This window comes from Chenopodium quinoa, unplaced genomic scaffold (genome assembly GCF_001683475.1).
Source record: "Chenopodium quinoa cultivar QQ74 unplaced genomic scaffold, ASM168347v1, whole genome shotgun sequence".
Taxonomy (NCBI): domain Eukaryota; kingdom Viridiplantae; phylum Streptophyta; class Magnoliopsida; order Caryophyllales; family Amaranthaceae; genus Chenopodium; species Chenopodium quinoa.
Genome location: NW_018742204.1, coordinates 8804092 through 8817535, shown reverse-complemented (window position 1 = coordinate 8817535; position 13444 = coordinate 8804092). Strand labels below are relative to the sequence as shown.

General features: G+C 32.3%; 1 long non-coding RNA gene across 2 annotated transcripts; it reads right to left on the bottom strand.

Moving 5' to 3' along the window:
• Window positions 1–4465: 4465 nt before the first annotated feature.
• On the bottom strand, window positions 4466–6079 carry LOC110711666. 2 transcript variants are annotated; one of them, XR_002509416.1, is made up of 3 exons: window positions 5911–6079; window positions 4838–5676; window positions 4466–4657 (listed from the first exon to the last, which is right to left on the bottom strand). It is a non-coding gene; the product is annotated as an uncharacterized LOC110711666 (long non-coding RNA). The 2 variants fall into 2 exon arrangements; XR_002509407.1 differs by having other exon boundaries at window positions 4466–5676.
• Window positions 6080–13444: the final 7365 nt, after the last annotated feature.

The following is a 13444-nucleotide window of genomic DNA, read 5'->3' as shown; positions in this document are numbered from 1 at the left end:
TTTATCTTGTTAAAGGTATATCTTTTTAAAGTTCGTCATGTGAATGACATGAATTTAATTTTGTAGATATGCCTTCACATCTCTTTTAGGGAGTTTCAAATAAATTAAAATATTCTAACATAAAAATGGTACTAGTATTAGATTATTTTTTTTTTTTTATTATTATTATTTTTTTTTCAAATGGTACTCCGTATTAGATTACTTATGGAAGTATAAATTTTGTATGTGGCTAGCAATACGATGTAGCCACATTAGTTTTTAAGAGTAATCTTAATTTAATTATATGTATGAGAAACCTTATTTTCTCATAAGAGTAATTCATGTTGTCCATAAATGTCATCTAAATTCATTATACGAGTAAAATCTAGTAATTTAAATATAAATAATTCCATTTGTTCATTCGGGTGACCTTTATTATTTCAATTTTAAAAATAATAAAATAATTTTACTTATTTAAGAGAGTAACCCCTTTTTCAATATAAGTAACCTATGTATATCAGTATATGTTTAGGTAACTCCATTTGCTTATCATTGTGACCCCTATTATTACTTAATTAACTGTCTTATATTTTATTATGTAAAGTGGTTACACCATGTGGTTAGTTACATATACGTAATGCATCTTACATTAAACCAGAATCTCAATAGTTGATAACCGTATTTATCATATAATAATTGTATATCATATTAAAAGAACGGTTTTACGGAGTACATAACAATATTTTTTTTGAGAAAAGGATATAACAATATATATGGGTATATAATAGACCTTTTTTTGACTTGTGCATCAGGTTGCTACTTTAATTTAACTCTGTGACTATATGTATTTAATATATTTTTATTTTGGTAAGGAGGAGGGCCCTATCGAGCCGGAATCTCTCACAGGTCCTCTCGTCTCGGGATAGCGGGCGAGACAGTTTGGAAGAGTGGGGGGAAGATAAGGGAATTCCACTCTCTCAAACTATCACTAATAAGGATTGAACTCCCAACCTCATGATTCGAAGGTACTCTCTTTTCCACTAGACAGACCAAGCTTGGATTAGTGTTGACATTACACACTGTTATTGAAATTCATATACTGTTATACAAATTTTTGACACGATTATTGTGTTCATATATACTCCTCCTTCGTTTTTTAGTACTTGTATTATGTAACACTCACTTATTTTCCTAATTCATATACTATTATTGCAATCCATATACTGTTGTACAATTTTTGACACGGATATTTTTTCATATGTACTGCACCTCCTTCGTTTTTAGTACTTGTATTATGTAACACTCGCTTATTTTCCTAATTCATATTCTATTATTGCAATTCATATACTGTTATACAAATTTTTGACACGGTTATTGTATTCATATGTACTCCACCTCCTTCGTTTTTTAGTACTTGTATTATATAACACTCACTTATTTTTCTAATTCATATACTATTATTGCAATTCATGTACTGTTATACAAATTTTTGACACGGTTATTGTGTTCAAATATACTGCACCTCCTTCGTTTTTTAGTACTTGTATTATGTAACACTCACTTATATTCCTAAATCATTTAATAAAAGTGGATTTTAAATGATTTAATACGTAGAAAATGTGGCTGAAAGATTTAATCAAGTAAGCAATGGATACATTAACAACAATGGTATTAATTAAGTTGGCTATGTTCGCAATTATTGTAACATATTCATTTAAAGAAATATTGCAAGCATTTAAAAACAAAAGAAGTACCAATTGGTTGTAGGTATAGTGGTGATTAAGAGTGATGACCTGGATTATGGAGGGGACTTAGGGGTGCTTATTGAGTTGAGAAGCTTGGAGCAACTCGAACTCGACTCGCTCAAATTAAGTCAAAACTTGACTGGAGAGTCGAGATGTTAACGAGCACGAGTTGAGCAAACTCTAACTTGACTCAATAATATAAGCTCATGAGCAACTCGATAATACTCCCTCCGTCCCCAAATGATAGTCCCTTATGGGCAAAAATCACGGGAATTAAGAAACTTAAATAAAAGTAGTAAAATTACATTGAAAATATAAATTTACATTGGGTATGTAAAATAGTAAATAGAGAAAGTAATAAAAGTACATTGAAAAACAAAATTTACATGGGAAAGTTAAATTTGCACAAATATTGTTGTAATTAATGGAAATTTTGATAAAAAATTGATATTAATGGTACTTCAAAAAAGCAAATGGGACTATCAATTTGGGACTAAAAATAGGCCATAAGGGACTATCATTTGGGGACGGAGGGAGTATAGATTATTATTATTATTATTATTATTATTATTATTATGAATAATAATAATAATAACAATAATAAAAATAATAACAATAATAATAATCAAATAATAATAATAATCAAATAATAATAATAATAATAGTAGTAGTAGTAGTAGTTAATAAATAATAATAATAATAATAATAATCAATAAATAAATAAATAATAATAATAATCAATAATAATAATAATAATAATAATAATAACAATCAATAAATAATAATAATAAATAATAATAATAATAATCAATAGATAATAATAATAATAATAATAATAATAATAAATAATAATTATGATAATAATAGTATATTTTTCTTAAATATTTTAATATGTAAATTTGTATATACACATATGTATAATAATAAAAAATCAATAAATAATCAAAGATCACTAATCTATAGTTAAAAATCACTAATTAATAAGTTCAATTCAGTTCAGTTCAGTTCAGCTGAGTTCAGTCAATGAGAACAGCCCCTAAATCTCTAATGATAGAAATATTAAAAATATATATATATTTATATATATATATATATATAGTGAACAGAACCAAAAAAATACTTCCTCCGTTTTCTTTTACTTGCAACACACCTTTTAGGCGCGCAGTTTTAGGAGATGATTAGTGAGGGTAAACGAGCGATTTTATCAATATAATTTTTACACGAAGATTAGAATAGGGTTACGTATCATTTGTAAAAATTATAATGAATAATTTATCCGTTTACATTACATAAACCCGACCTCAAAACACGTGCCACAAGGCTGTGTTGCAAGTAAAAAAAACGGAGGAAGTAATAATAATAATAAAATCATATAATATAGAAGGGTCAAACTTTAACGAGAAGATCGTGAGCTACTTAACTCGACTTGACTCGAAACTTTAATGAGCACCAGTCGAGTAAGTTTTATTAGCTCAAAACTTTAGCAAGCAAGAGTTGATGAGCACGTGTAAAAAATTTTCGACACGGTGCTGTGACATTACATACTGTTATTATAATTCATATATTATTATTGCAATTCATATACTTGTTATACAAATTTTCAACACGGTTATTGAGTTCATATATACTCCACCTCCTTCGTTTTTTGGTACTAGTATTATGTAACACTCACTTTTCCTAAGTCATTGTTAGGACTTAGGAGCATAATGTTATTTCAATTTTGATACAGTTCAGGACCTGTTCTCAGGCGTTGAAATTCAGTTCAATTCAGTTCAACTCAGCTTAGCTCAGTTCAGTTCAGCTCCTAAATTCCTTCTCTTATAAAATACTCCCTCCGTTTTTTTTATATGCATCATTTTGAAAATTGCCCTATTCACATATCATGATTGACTTAATTTTTCCACCTATAATAAATAAATAAATAAATATTACTATATAATATATCATTAGATTTGTAATGTCTAGTTTCATAATATAATTTTGTTTCAATTTTTTTTACTAATACACAATTAATGATATTAATGGTCAAAGTAGTGTCTCGGCAAATGTGCCGCTCAAACTGATGCATATAAAAAAAACAGAGGGAGTATTCATTTCATTTCATTTCAGCTCAGCTCAGCCGAGTTCAGTCAATGACAACAGGCCTTCAGTATACCCATACATATTGATAAAAAGACAAGGTAACGAGCACCCCAGTGACGTTAGATAAGACGACTAAGGGTCTGTTCTCATTGACTGAACTTAACTAAATTTATCTGACTTTATTAAAACTTATTTTAGTTGTAATTTGAACTTGAATAACCCTTATTACAACTTATTTTTCCTTATCTGAACTTATTAAGCCTTAAATAAAGTGAAAATTAGGTGAACATAACAAATCCTCAAAGTAGAACTATTAACTTGAAATAAACATTAATTTCACCGATTGAGTCGAAATGTTAGGAAGTATATTCGATTGTTATCTAACTATTTAGGGCGTATGCTAGCAAGATCCTTATAAAAATTGGATTATTATTAATAAATAGTTGTAATTTTACAATATCATTCCTAAAAAAAAATAGAAAAATTACAATGCTTTTATAACTAGGATTACAATCAAGCCACAATATGTGCCAGCGGCAGCTCCTTTCTTCCGCGACATCCAACTTGTCCTTAAACATCAACAATTAGGATCAAGATCATTCACAATTCATCATAGCATTGCATAAGCAATCCAAGATATTAAAAAAAATAAAATAAAATTATAACTACCAACTAATACAATGTGCTACATAGCCAATCAAATTAATCCATACCAAGAATCTGAATCAAAATATCCTTCTATTTGGATCAATATATAAAAGACTTATGTTTAATTCAAGGTTCCTAGCAATTGAGGAAAGTGGGTAATTCACTCAGTTACTATAAGTGAAGCAAAATCGAACACCTTCCACCTACACAAAGTATTCAAATACAACAGATTAATCAAAATATGCACATAATTATTATATCAGCATATAAAGAGTTGATTTTTTTTTATTTTTTATTTTTTTTTTAAGCAAGCAAGCAACGATTTTATTAGCATAAATCAATTTTCGCCAAATTTATTAAACTTTAGGGAAAAGAAGACATACAAAATTGCTCTTAAGAGTTAGAAGTATCCAAGGCCAACGAGCAGCACCTTGGTGTTTGCCTTTGATCGCATTCACAACACTCAAAGCATCACTTTCGAGTATCACGTTGCTATAGCCAAATCTCCTCGCCAATTGCACACCATAAGCCACTGCCCTGACTCAGCCATTTTGGGAGTCTACTTCAAATCAATGCTCTTGATAGCAGCAAGAAGAATACCACCAGCAACATCTCTAACAACCACACCATAACTAGCACTCACCCCCTCCAAAATATGGGCATCAACATTAACCTTAACAGCAGGGGCAGTTAATGTTGATGACACATAGTCAGTGCACAACTTGACAAAGCCAGTCGCTACACACACCGGGCCCTCCACTCCACAAGCTTTTTATACTAACCATAACCCAGCAGCATCAAGCACAGAAAGAAATTTAAGTAATACTTGTACATCATAGTGTTTTTTTTAAGGAAATATCAGAGTATACTCTTCAATAAATATCTATATTCGGAATCAAAAATTGAAATTTAGTTCTTCAATAAATTCCAGCAACAAACATTGGTAGCTTGGAATTAAGAACTTATATATAATTCACAGGGTTTCTACAATTGATTATGATTAAAAAGAAAAGTCTGACAAATCCACTAACAAAATTCAACATCATTATCATAATCATATTCTTTAATTTCAGCAAAGATTAATTTCATAAACAATATTTCATACAAAAAAAAGTCAAATCATTCAAAGATCGAGAAAAACCTTTTTCCCGGCAACCTCGACCACCTCAGCGGCCTCGACTCGGCGCCCTTCCACCTCTTCTTCCTCCACCTCGACCGGGACCTTATTAAAGCAAAATTGCAAAACCCTTAATACTTAAATTTGCATAAACAGTTAATACTTAAATGTTATCCAAAATCCGTAAAATGAAAACCCTTTCTATACACTATATCAAAATCCCTAGATTGAAAACCATAAGTTGAATTTACTTTCGAAATCCCTAAATTGAAAACCCTAGAATGTATACCCTCTTAATATCCCAAAATTAAATACACTGATTTCGTATAGTAGCATTACCTGACATTAGCAAAGTTTGAGTTACCAATCACAAATTCACAATTTGGTAGCTTCACCGGGTTTTTGAGCAGCGTTACCACTCACAATGTTTCGAAATTGAGAGCGTTTTCCGGAGCGTTTTGGAAGAGAGAGAAACTAAATATTTACAGCTTGCCCATTTGGTAACTTTTAATGATTACTGTCCTAATATAGGTCAAATGACGATTATACCCCTAGGTATTAGACATGAGAGTCCATACCTGGTAGTGGTCCATCATGCCTCTTTTACTTCCTCTAAGGTGACACACTCCCTTCGTCAAAATTGTGTGTGGATAAGAAAGATAAGAAAACCATTAATTTAAACTTTCGTTTGCGTGTATTACATTATTCCCAAAAAGATTTATATTTTAACACATCAAAGAAGTTAAAACATGAGGAAAAGTATAAGGTAAATTTAGGACTTTTGGAGTGAAGAGTCATGAGAGTGTGAACTCTATGAAGTCTTAGGCCCTGTTTGGTTTGATGTAAAATGTTTTCATGAAAAATGAATTTTTCATTTTTTCCCATTTTCCTTTGTTTGGTTTGTTAAGGAGTGGAAAACAATTTTCAAGGGTGGAAAATTCCATCCTTAAATGATGGAAAACATTTTCCTTCCAAAAACAAGGAAAGCCACATTTTCCTCTCTCCTCCTTACCTCTTTTTTTACTTCCCTCTCATTTATCCTTACATTTTCACTCTTATTTTTTATTTTTCTTGGACTTTTTTTGTATGCAACCAAACAAAGGAAAACTAATTTGCAATTGTGTGTTTTCCTTGAAAATATGTTTTCCATGAAAACTAGTTTTCCATTGAAAATGTTTTACATTAAACCAAACGGGGCCTTAGTGACAAATTTCGGGTACAAAGTTTAATATATAGGGGATAAATCCCGTCCCTTCTTTGAAAAAGGTTGTAAATCAAAATGATATACAAAAAGGTATGAAAATGTGTGATTTGCAACAACAATCATAGCTTTGCAGAAATGATATTTTTTATTTAATTCAATATATTTATTAGATATTAACATCTTTATAGATTTCTTATGACTTTTTAAAGGTTAATTTTTAAATTACCACCCAAAAATGTAATAATTTTCGAACTAACCACCCGTTTAATTTTTTATTTTAAATTAGCACCTCTTAAATTAAATAAATGCTCAGATTACCACCCATTTTAAAAATCCGGTGGATTTTCTGTCTGTAGGCCCCACCTAACACTTATTTTGACCATTTTAACTGATTTTCCTCGATTTTTCTCTTTTAAAACGCTCCCAAGTAGTTTTTCGAGAGATACTTACCTCTAATAATTTTGAAAGATTTTCAAGCAAAGGTTTATTAAACCAAAGATGGATTTGGAAGAGAGGGTATCATAAAGTCAATCTTTCGAAACTATAATTCTGACTCTAAAATGACCTCTTCCAACTCTCTTATTCACAAATTCATTATTGTTGGGCAATTATATGCAATGTGATACCTAAAGCTCAGTAAGTGTTTTTTTATTGACAAACAAAAATCACAAAAAGTCTACATTGCAATGAATGTCGTTACTCTTATTTAATCTTAATTTGTGAAGAAGAGAAAAAAAAAAAAAAGAATTCGCCAAACCTCTTACATTGTAAAACGATAATTAATAAAAATTCAAGTCTTACATAACGAACACATATTATATAGATATATAGATTAATTATCTTTATTTAAAGTGATCAAGAAACACTAGTTTGTTTATTAAAATTATTTAAACATAAATAAGGATGGTTCAACTAATTACTAAAAAAACTAATCATTCTCCTTTTGATAAATCTCTTTCTTGTGTGTTTATGGAGTTCCTCTTTTTTCTTATGCTCCAACAACTTGAAAGGATTTAATTAAGATTAGACGGTATTAGGGACAAAGCTAAGTATTATGAGAGTATGAGATATTAGGGTTTTCATAATTTGGTGGCAAATTATCTGATTTTTATGCTACTAGCTAGGTCTAACCAACGTCTATTTATAGGTGTAGAATCTACAATCAGGGTTTTAGAGGCATAGCGTCAAAGGATAGATGCACACAACAAAAAAAGTTGTAGTAAAAGTGAGGGATAACTCAAGTGGTTAGAGTTTTCCTCCCGATTTCAAGAGTACCTGGTATCGATTCTCGCCCCGCCCTTGTGGCTTTTTAAACACACACACAAAAAAAAAAAAAAAAAAAAGTTGCACTCAGATACCAATAGTCGCGCAAAGCAGTCACACGCAAATTAGAGAATTGCGAGTGTCCCAATTTGTCTTTTCGAAAATACAATTTAGTAAATTAAAACTTCCAGAATTTTCGATTTCGAACTTGGAATACAATAAATAAGACATCATCAGAAATATTTGGAAGTCTAGTTTCTACAATTGTAAAACAAATACAATTACAATCAGACATGTTGTATTATATCCACATGTATAATCCTTGAACGACAATTATGAGATTTGGTCAACTCTTGACTTGGTTTTCAACAATATAAGGTATATTTGACCTAATAATTGCATTTTACGTGCTTACATACGTCATTAATCAAGATGAAACATGTGCGAGCATGTTTTAGCTGTAATGATAAGTGGATTGTTCTCTAAATGATTAGTCTCAAAATGAATTCCAAATTACTTAACGTTACATAGGTTACGTTACGAAATCCACAAACACTTCAACCGTATTTGGGGCAGAGTAGGTGGGGCAACCGCCAGGGCCCAATATTGTGAAGTCTAAAAATTGGTTAAAAAAAGGGCCTCAAAATGACTGAAACTACTTAATGCTCCGTACAATTCTTGTGTAATTCGTTAGTTTCCAAAGCATATTAAGGTCTTGTCATCGATCTTGTGTAGTTTGTTAGTTTCCAAAGCAAATTATTAAAGGTTCCAATTCCCCTGATTTTTGCTTCTAATGGAGTAAGTTATTTGCTCAATGAATCCCCTTTTTGATATTTCTAAAATTTCAATTACAGTCCGTAGCTCTAACTTTGTTTAAATAAAAAAAAAGATTTTTTGACTTTTACAACAAAAAAAAATCTCGAAATTGTTTTTTACTACCAAAAATTTTAAAAGTTTTATTTTACCACCAAAAAAAAAATTAAAATTTGTTTTTTACCACCTCCCGTCAAAAACCTAACGGAATATTTTAAATTCTTCGATTTTTGTGTCAAACACATCATATTTGGGGGGTCTTGGGGGGCATTTTGGTCTTACGGGTTCAATTTGAGGTCGGAATCGACAAAAAATGATCGGAAATACTTCTTTTTGTGCATTTAAAAATACCTCGGTTTACGTGAAACACGCAAAATGAGGCATTTTCGATTATTTTTTGTCAATTCCGACTTAAAATTGAACCCATAAGGCCAAGATGCCCCCCTAAACCTATGAACAACATGTTTTGCGCACGAAAATCGAAGAGTTTTTCTTAAAACCGTTAAATTTAACGGTTTTCTTAACGGTAGGTGGTAAAAAACAATTTTTAGAAATTTTTTTGGTGGTAAAAATACAACTTTTAAAATTTTTGGTAGTAAAAAACAATTTCGTGATTTTTTTTGGTGGTAAAAGTCAAAAAATCCAAAAAAAAAACTTATTTTTTTTGCTTTCAAAAATCTAATTAATATCTTGATTTTTGAATGGTTTCGTTCAAAAATTTCAATATGTGATAAAACTTTCTGAATTGCTTACTAAATTGTTGTGAAGGTTCCTAATATTTCAAGGTTTGTGTTCAATCTTCTTCATGTCTTTCAATTAGAATATTAATTTCACAATTTTTTTAAAAAATAAAATATTGGTAAATCGAGTTCAACCATATGAAATTTGTAAGGTTTGTGCTCGACAATCTACTTTTTAATAAGATTTTAATTAAGATAAATTAATGAATTGATGCAATTAATTAGAAATTTCATACTACAAGGGGTTTATCTTCATATATATATATATATATATATATATATATATATATATATATATATATATATATATATATAGTACGTTTTCAATCTTTTCATTGTGTTTTAGTTTTCATATTTGATATGTAATTTCGAGTTTGATTTGAGGAGGCTATTCTTCATTTTGCGTACCCTTAAACCTCAATAATAATAATAATAATAATAATAATAATATAATAATAATAATAATAATAATAACAATAATAATAATAATTAATAATTAATTGATGCCCTAAACACTAGAGCATAGAAGAGAGAAGAGAGAATTAATTGATGCCCCGTACATCAGAAATGAGGGGGTATTTATAGGGAAAATGAGCAGAGGGAACACACGGAACCCTAAAAGGGATAAAAACCCTAAAAACACTGCCGCGACACGGGAAAAGCTTGTGTGACGCAGGACAGTCTAGAGTGACACGGGAAATAATTAACCTATGGGAGTTAAAAACGCGTGAAGGGTTTACGCGGAGAAGACACGGAGCTGTCCCGTGTCACGGTATTGGCACCGTGTCACGGGAGAATATGTCGTGGCGCGACACAGTATGCCGTGATACGGCAAACTCTGCTTTATTTTTTCCGTCTAAATACATTTTTACCCTAATTACGTTCAGCCTTTTTAAGTGTCGCTTCATAATTTCGGGCTATTTCAGGTTTATTATTTATTAATTGGGCTAAAATAATAAATAATAATGGGAAATGAATAAAAAGGTTTGGGCCAAAATAAAAAATTAAACTATGCTTTGTTTAAACATTAGGACTGATCCGTTGACTATTTTATGAACTGAATTTTATTGAATATGGATTTTAAGCACTCCCGAGATTAAATACTGAACCCGACCAATAATAGCGGTGAAAGATTGTTCATCATCGGATTTGGTTTCGGGGAGAAATTTTTAGGTGTCTATATGGAGAACACTTTGAACCTCGTCGTTGGGGACGCATCTCCTCAACAAACCATCGACCCCTCTCTTCAACAAAATCGGATCATCCCAAATGTATCTCTTTGCCTCATGCTTGAGCTTTCGACGTTGTTGTGAAGTGAAATCCGGAGGTATGGCACCACAAGCCAAATAATTCACAATATCCGCATACCATGGTGCCGAATTCACTTCAAGAACATATAGCACATCATCCCTTAGATCATCCTCTATTGGAAAACCATCATCTTTGAACCTTGCACCGCCCAACCTTGAAAGGTGATCCGCCACCACATTCTCGGCTCCCTTCTTGTCTCTCATCTCATAGTCAAAGTCTTGGAAAACTAAAACCCATCTCAACAACCTCGGTTTAGCTTCCTTCTTTCCTATCAAATATTTGAGAGCCGAGTGGTCGGTATACACAATTGTCCTAGAACCAATGAGGTAGGTTCTAAACTTCTCAAGTGAATAACCGCTAGGAACTCCTTCTCGGTGGTTGTGTAGTTTTGTTGGGCATCATTGAGAGTTTAAGACAAATAATGTATGACATGAAGTTTCCCATCCTTTCGTTGCCAAGAACCGAACCAATAGCCTCGTCGCTTGCATCACACATGAGCTCAAATGGAAGAGACCAATCCGGACCTTGGACAATAGGGGAGGTGCAAAGGGCTTCTTTCAACCTACAAAAAGACTCTTGACAAGCATCATCAAACACAAACTCTTTATCTTGTTGCAATAGGGATGTGAGAGGCTTAGCAATCAATGAAAAATCTTTTATAAAACGCCGATAGAACCCGGCATGGCCAAGAAAGGATCTCACTTCCCTCACGTTGGTGGGGGAGGGAGTTTCTCAATGAAGGAGGGTGTTCCCATCGTAGGGGATCCTTCTCCTTAGATGCCCATGGCCCCTTAAAGCCTAGGACTTTACACTTGTTAGGGTTTATTAGGACTTGAATTCCTGACTATTTGGGAGACCTTTGAATTAGAGATGATTCTATCATATACGCTTTTTTGTAAGAAACAAGTAGGAGTCGCCAATGAGTTTTAGGAAAAACCCATAAACCTCGTTCATGCCTTTCTCCCAAGTAGAGATCAAGGGATATTTAGCATGAATCATAAGTTTATCCATGCCCAAATTGGTCTAGAAAACCAGAAATGAGTTCGGAAGCGAGGGTACTAAGATAACGTTCCCTTTAGAGGGGAATCGCGATCCTAGCCCTAGTGCGGCCTCTACGAACTCTTCCTTTGCACAATTTCATTGCCAAACAATATATGCAACGTGATACCTAAAAACTATGTTAATTGATTTTATTTACACACATTAATTCACATAGGAATTACATCGTAAGGTCGTTATTCTTATTTAATCAAATTCGTGAAGAACAATAAAATAAACAATATTGGCCTTGACTTAGGTGATCAACCAACAATTATTTTATTCAATTCTAATCTTGATTAACGAAAGAATACTATGTGAAATCAATTAATTTATTATTTTAAGGCGATCAAACAACACTAATTAATTAATTAAAGTTCTTTTAAACAATAAAAATAATGGTGATTTAACTAAGTGCTCGGGAATTTACCACTTCTTTTTGCTAGATCTCCGTTTAGAACGCTTATGGACTCCTTCTTGTTGGGGAACCTCCACCGTAGTAACAAAATATCGAAAAGGGTGAGTGTTTAGGACAAGAGGGTTTGGATGCACAAGTTCACAAGTATTTTTCCAGAGTTTAGGTTAATTTTCTCTGTCTTGAAGCTTTGGATTAGGGTCTTATTTATAGGGAATGATTAGGTTTAGGGTTTAGAGCATTCTGCCGCAGCAGGTGTCGCGCGCAAGTGAATATGTCGCGTGCGGTATATGCGCGCAACTATTTATCTTACGCGTAGCTCTATGGTAAGATTCGATTTTTCAATATTTTAATATTCTGAATCTTACGCGAGCAAATCTCTGAAAGTTGCGCGGCCTACAGCGCGCAACTTAATAAGTTGCGCGCGACTGCTGAGCGCAACTTTGTGAGATGCGCGCGATATTTTCCGCGGCAGCTTTTATTTTAACCTAGACGCTCCTAAATCCGTCATTATTGGGTTTTAAGCACGGGCTTAAGCCTAATTATGATCGGGTTTAGTTAATTTGGACCTTGTGTTGGCCTTGTTCTTTTATCCGGGCTAGTCTTTTGTGTTTTGTGGCTTAACCAGTTATCCATTAGCATTCTTTACTTTGATCCAACACGAAGATGGTTTTATTTATTGTCATTGCACTTCCTATCGGGACAGGAGGCTAAAAGTAGATGTCTACAACCTCTACCTTGGCTCTGAATGCTGGCATGGGAAATTTTGTGCCCAAGAACAATCCCACTTTCTACCATAAAATGACACTTTTCCCAATTCAACACGAGGTTAGCCCTCTCACATCTTTATAAGCAACGAGATAAATTAGATAGACAATCTTCATAGGTGGCTCCTCCAACGGAGAAATCATCCATAAAGACCTCTATCTCATCCTCAATCATATCACTAAATATGGACATCATGCAACATTGAAATGTTGTGGGGGCATTACAAAGACCGAAAGGCATCCTAAGATACGCATAAGTACCGTAGGGGCATGTGAAAGTCATCTTCTCTTGATCCTTGGGGTCAATCGGGATTTGGAAAAA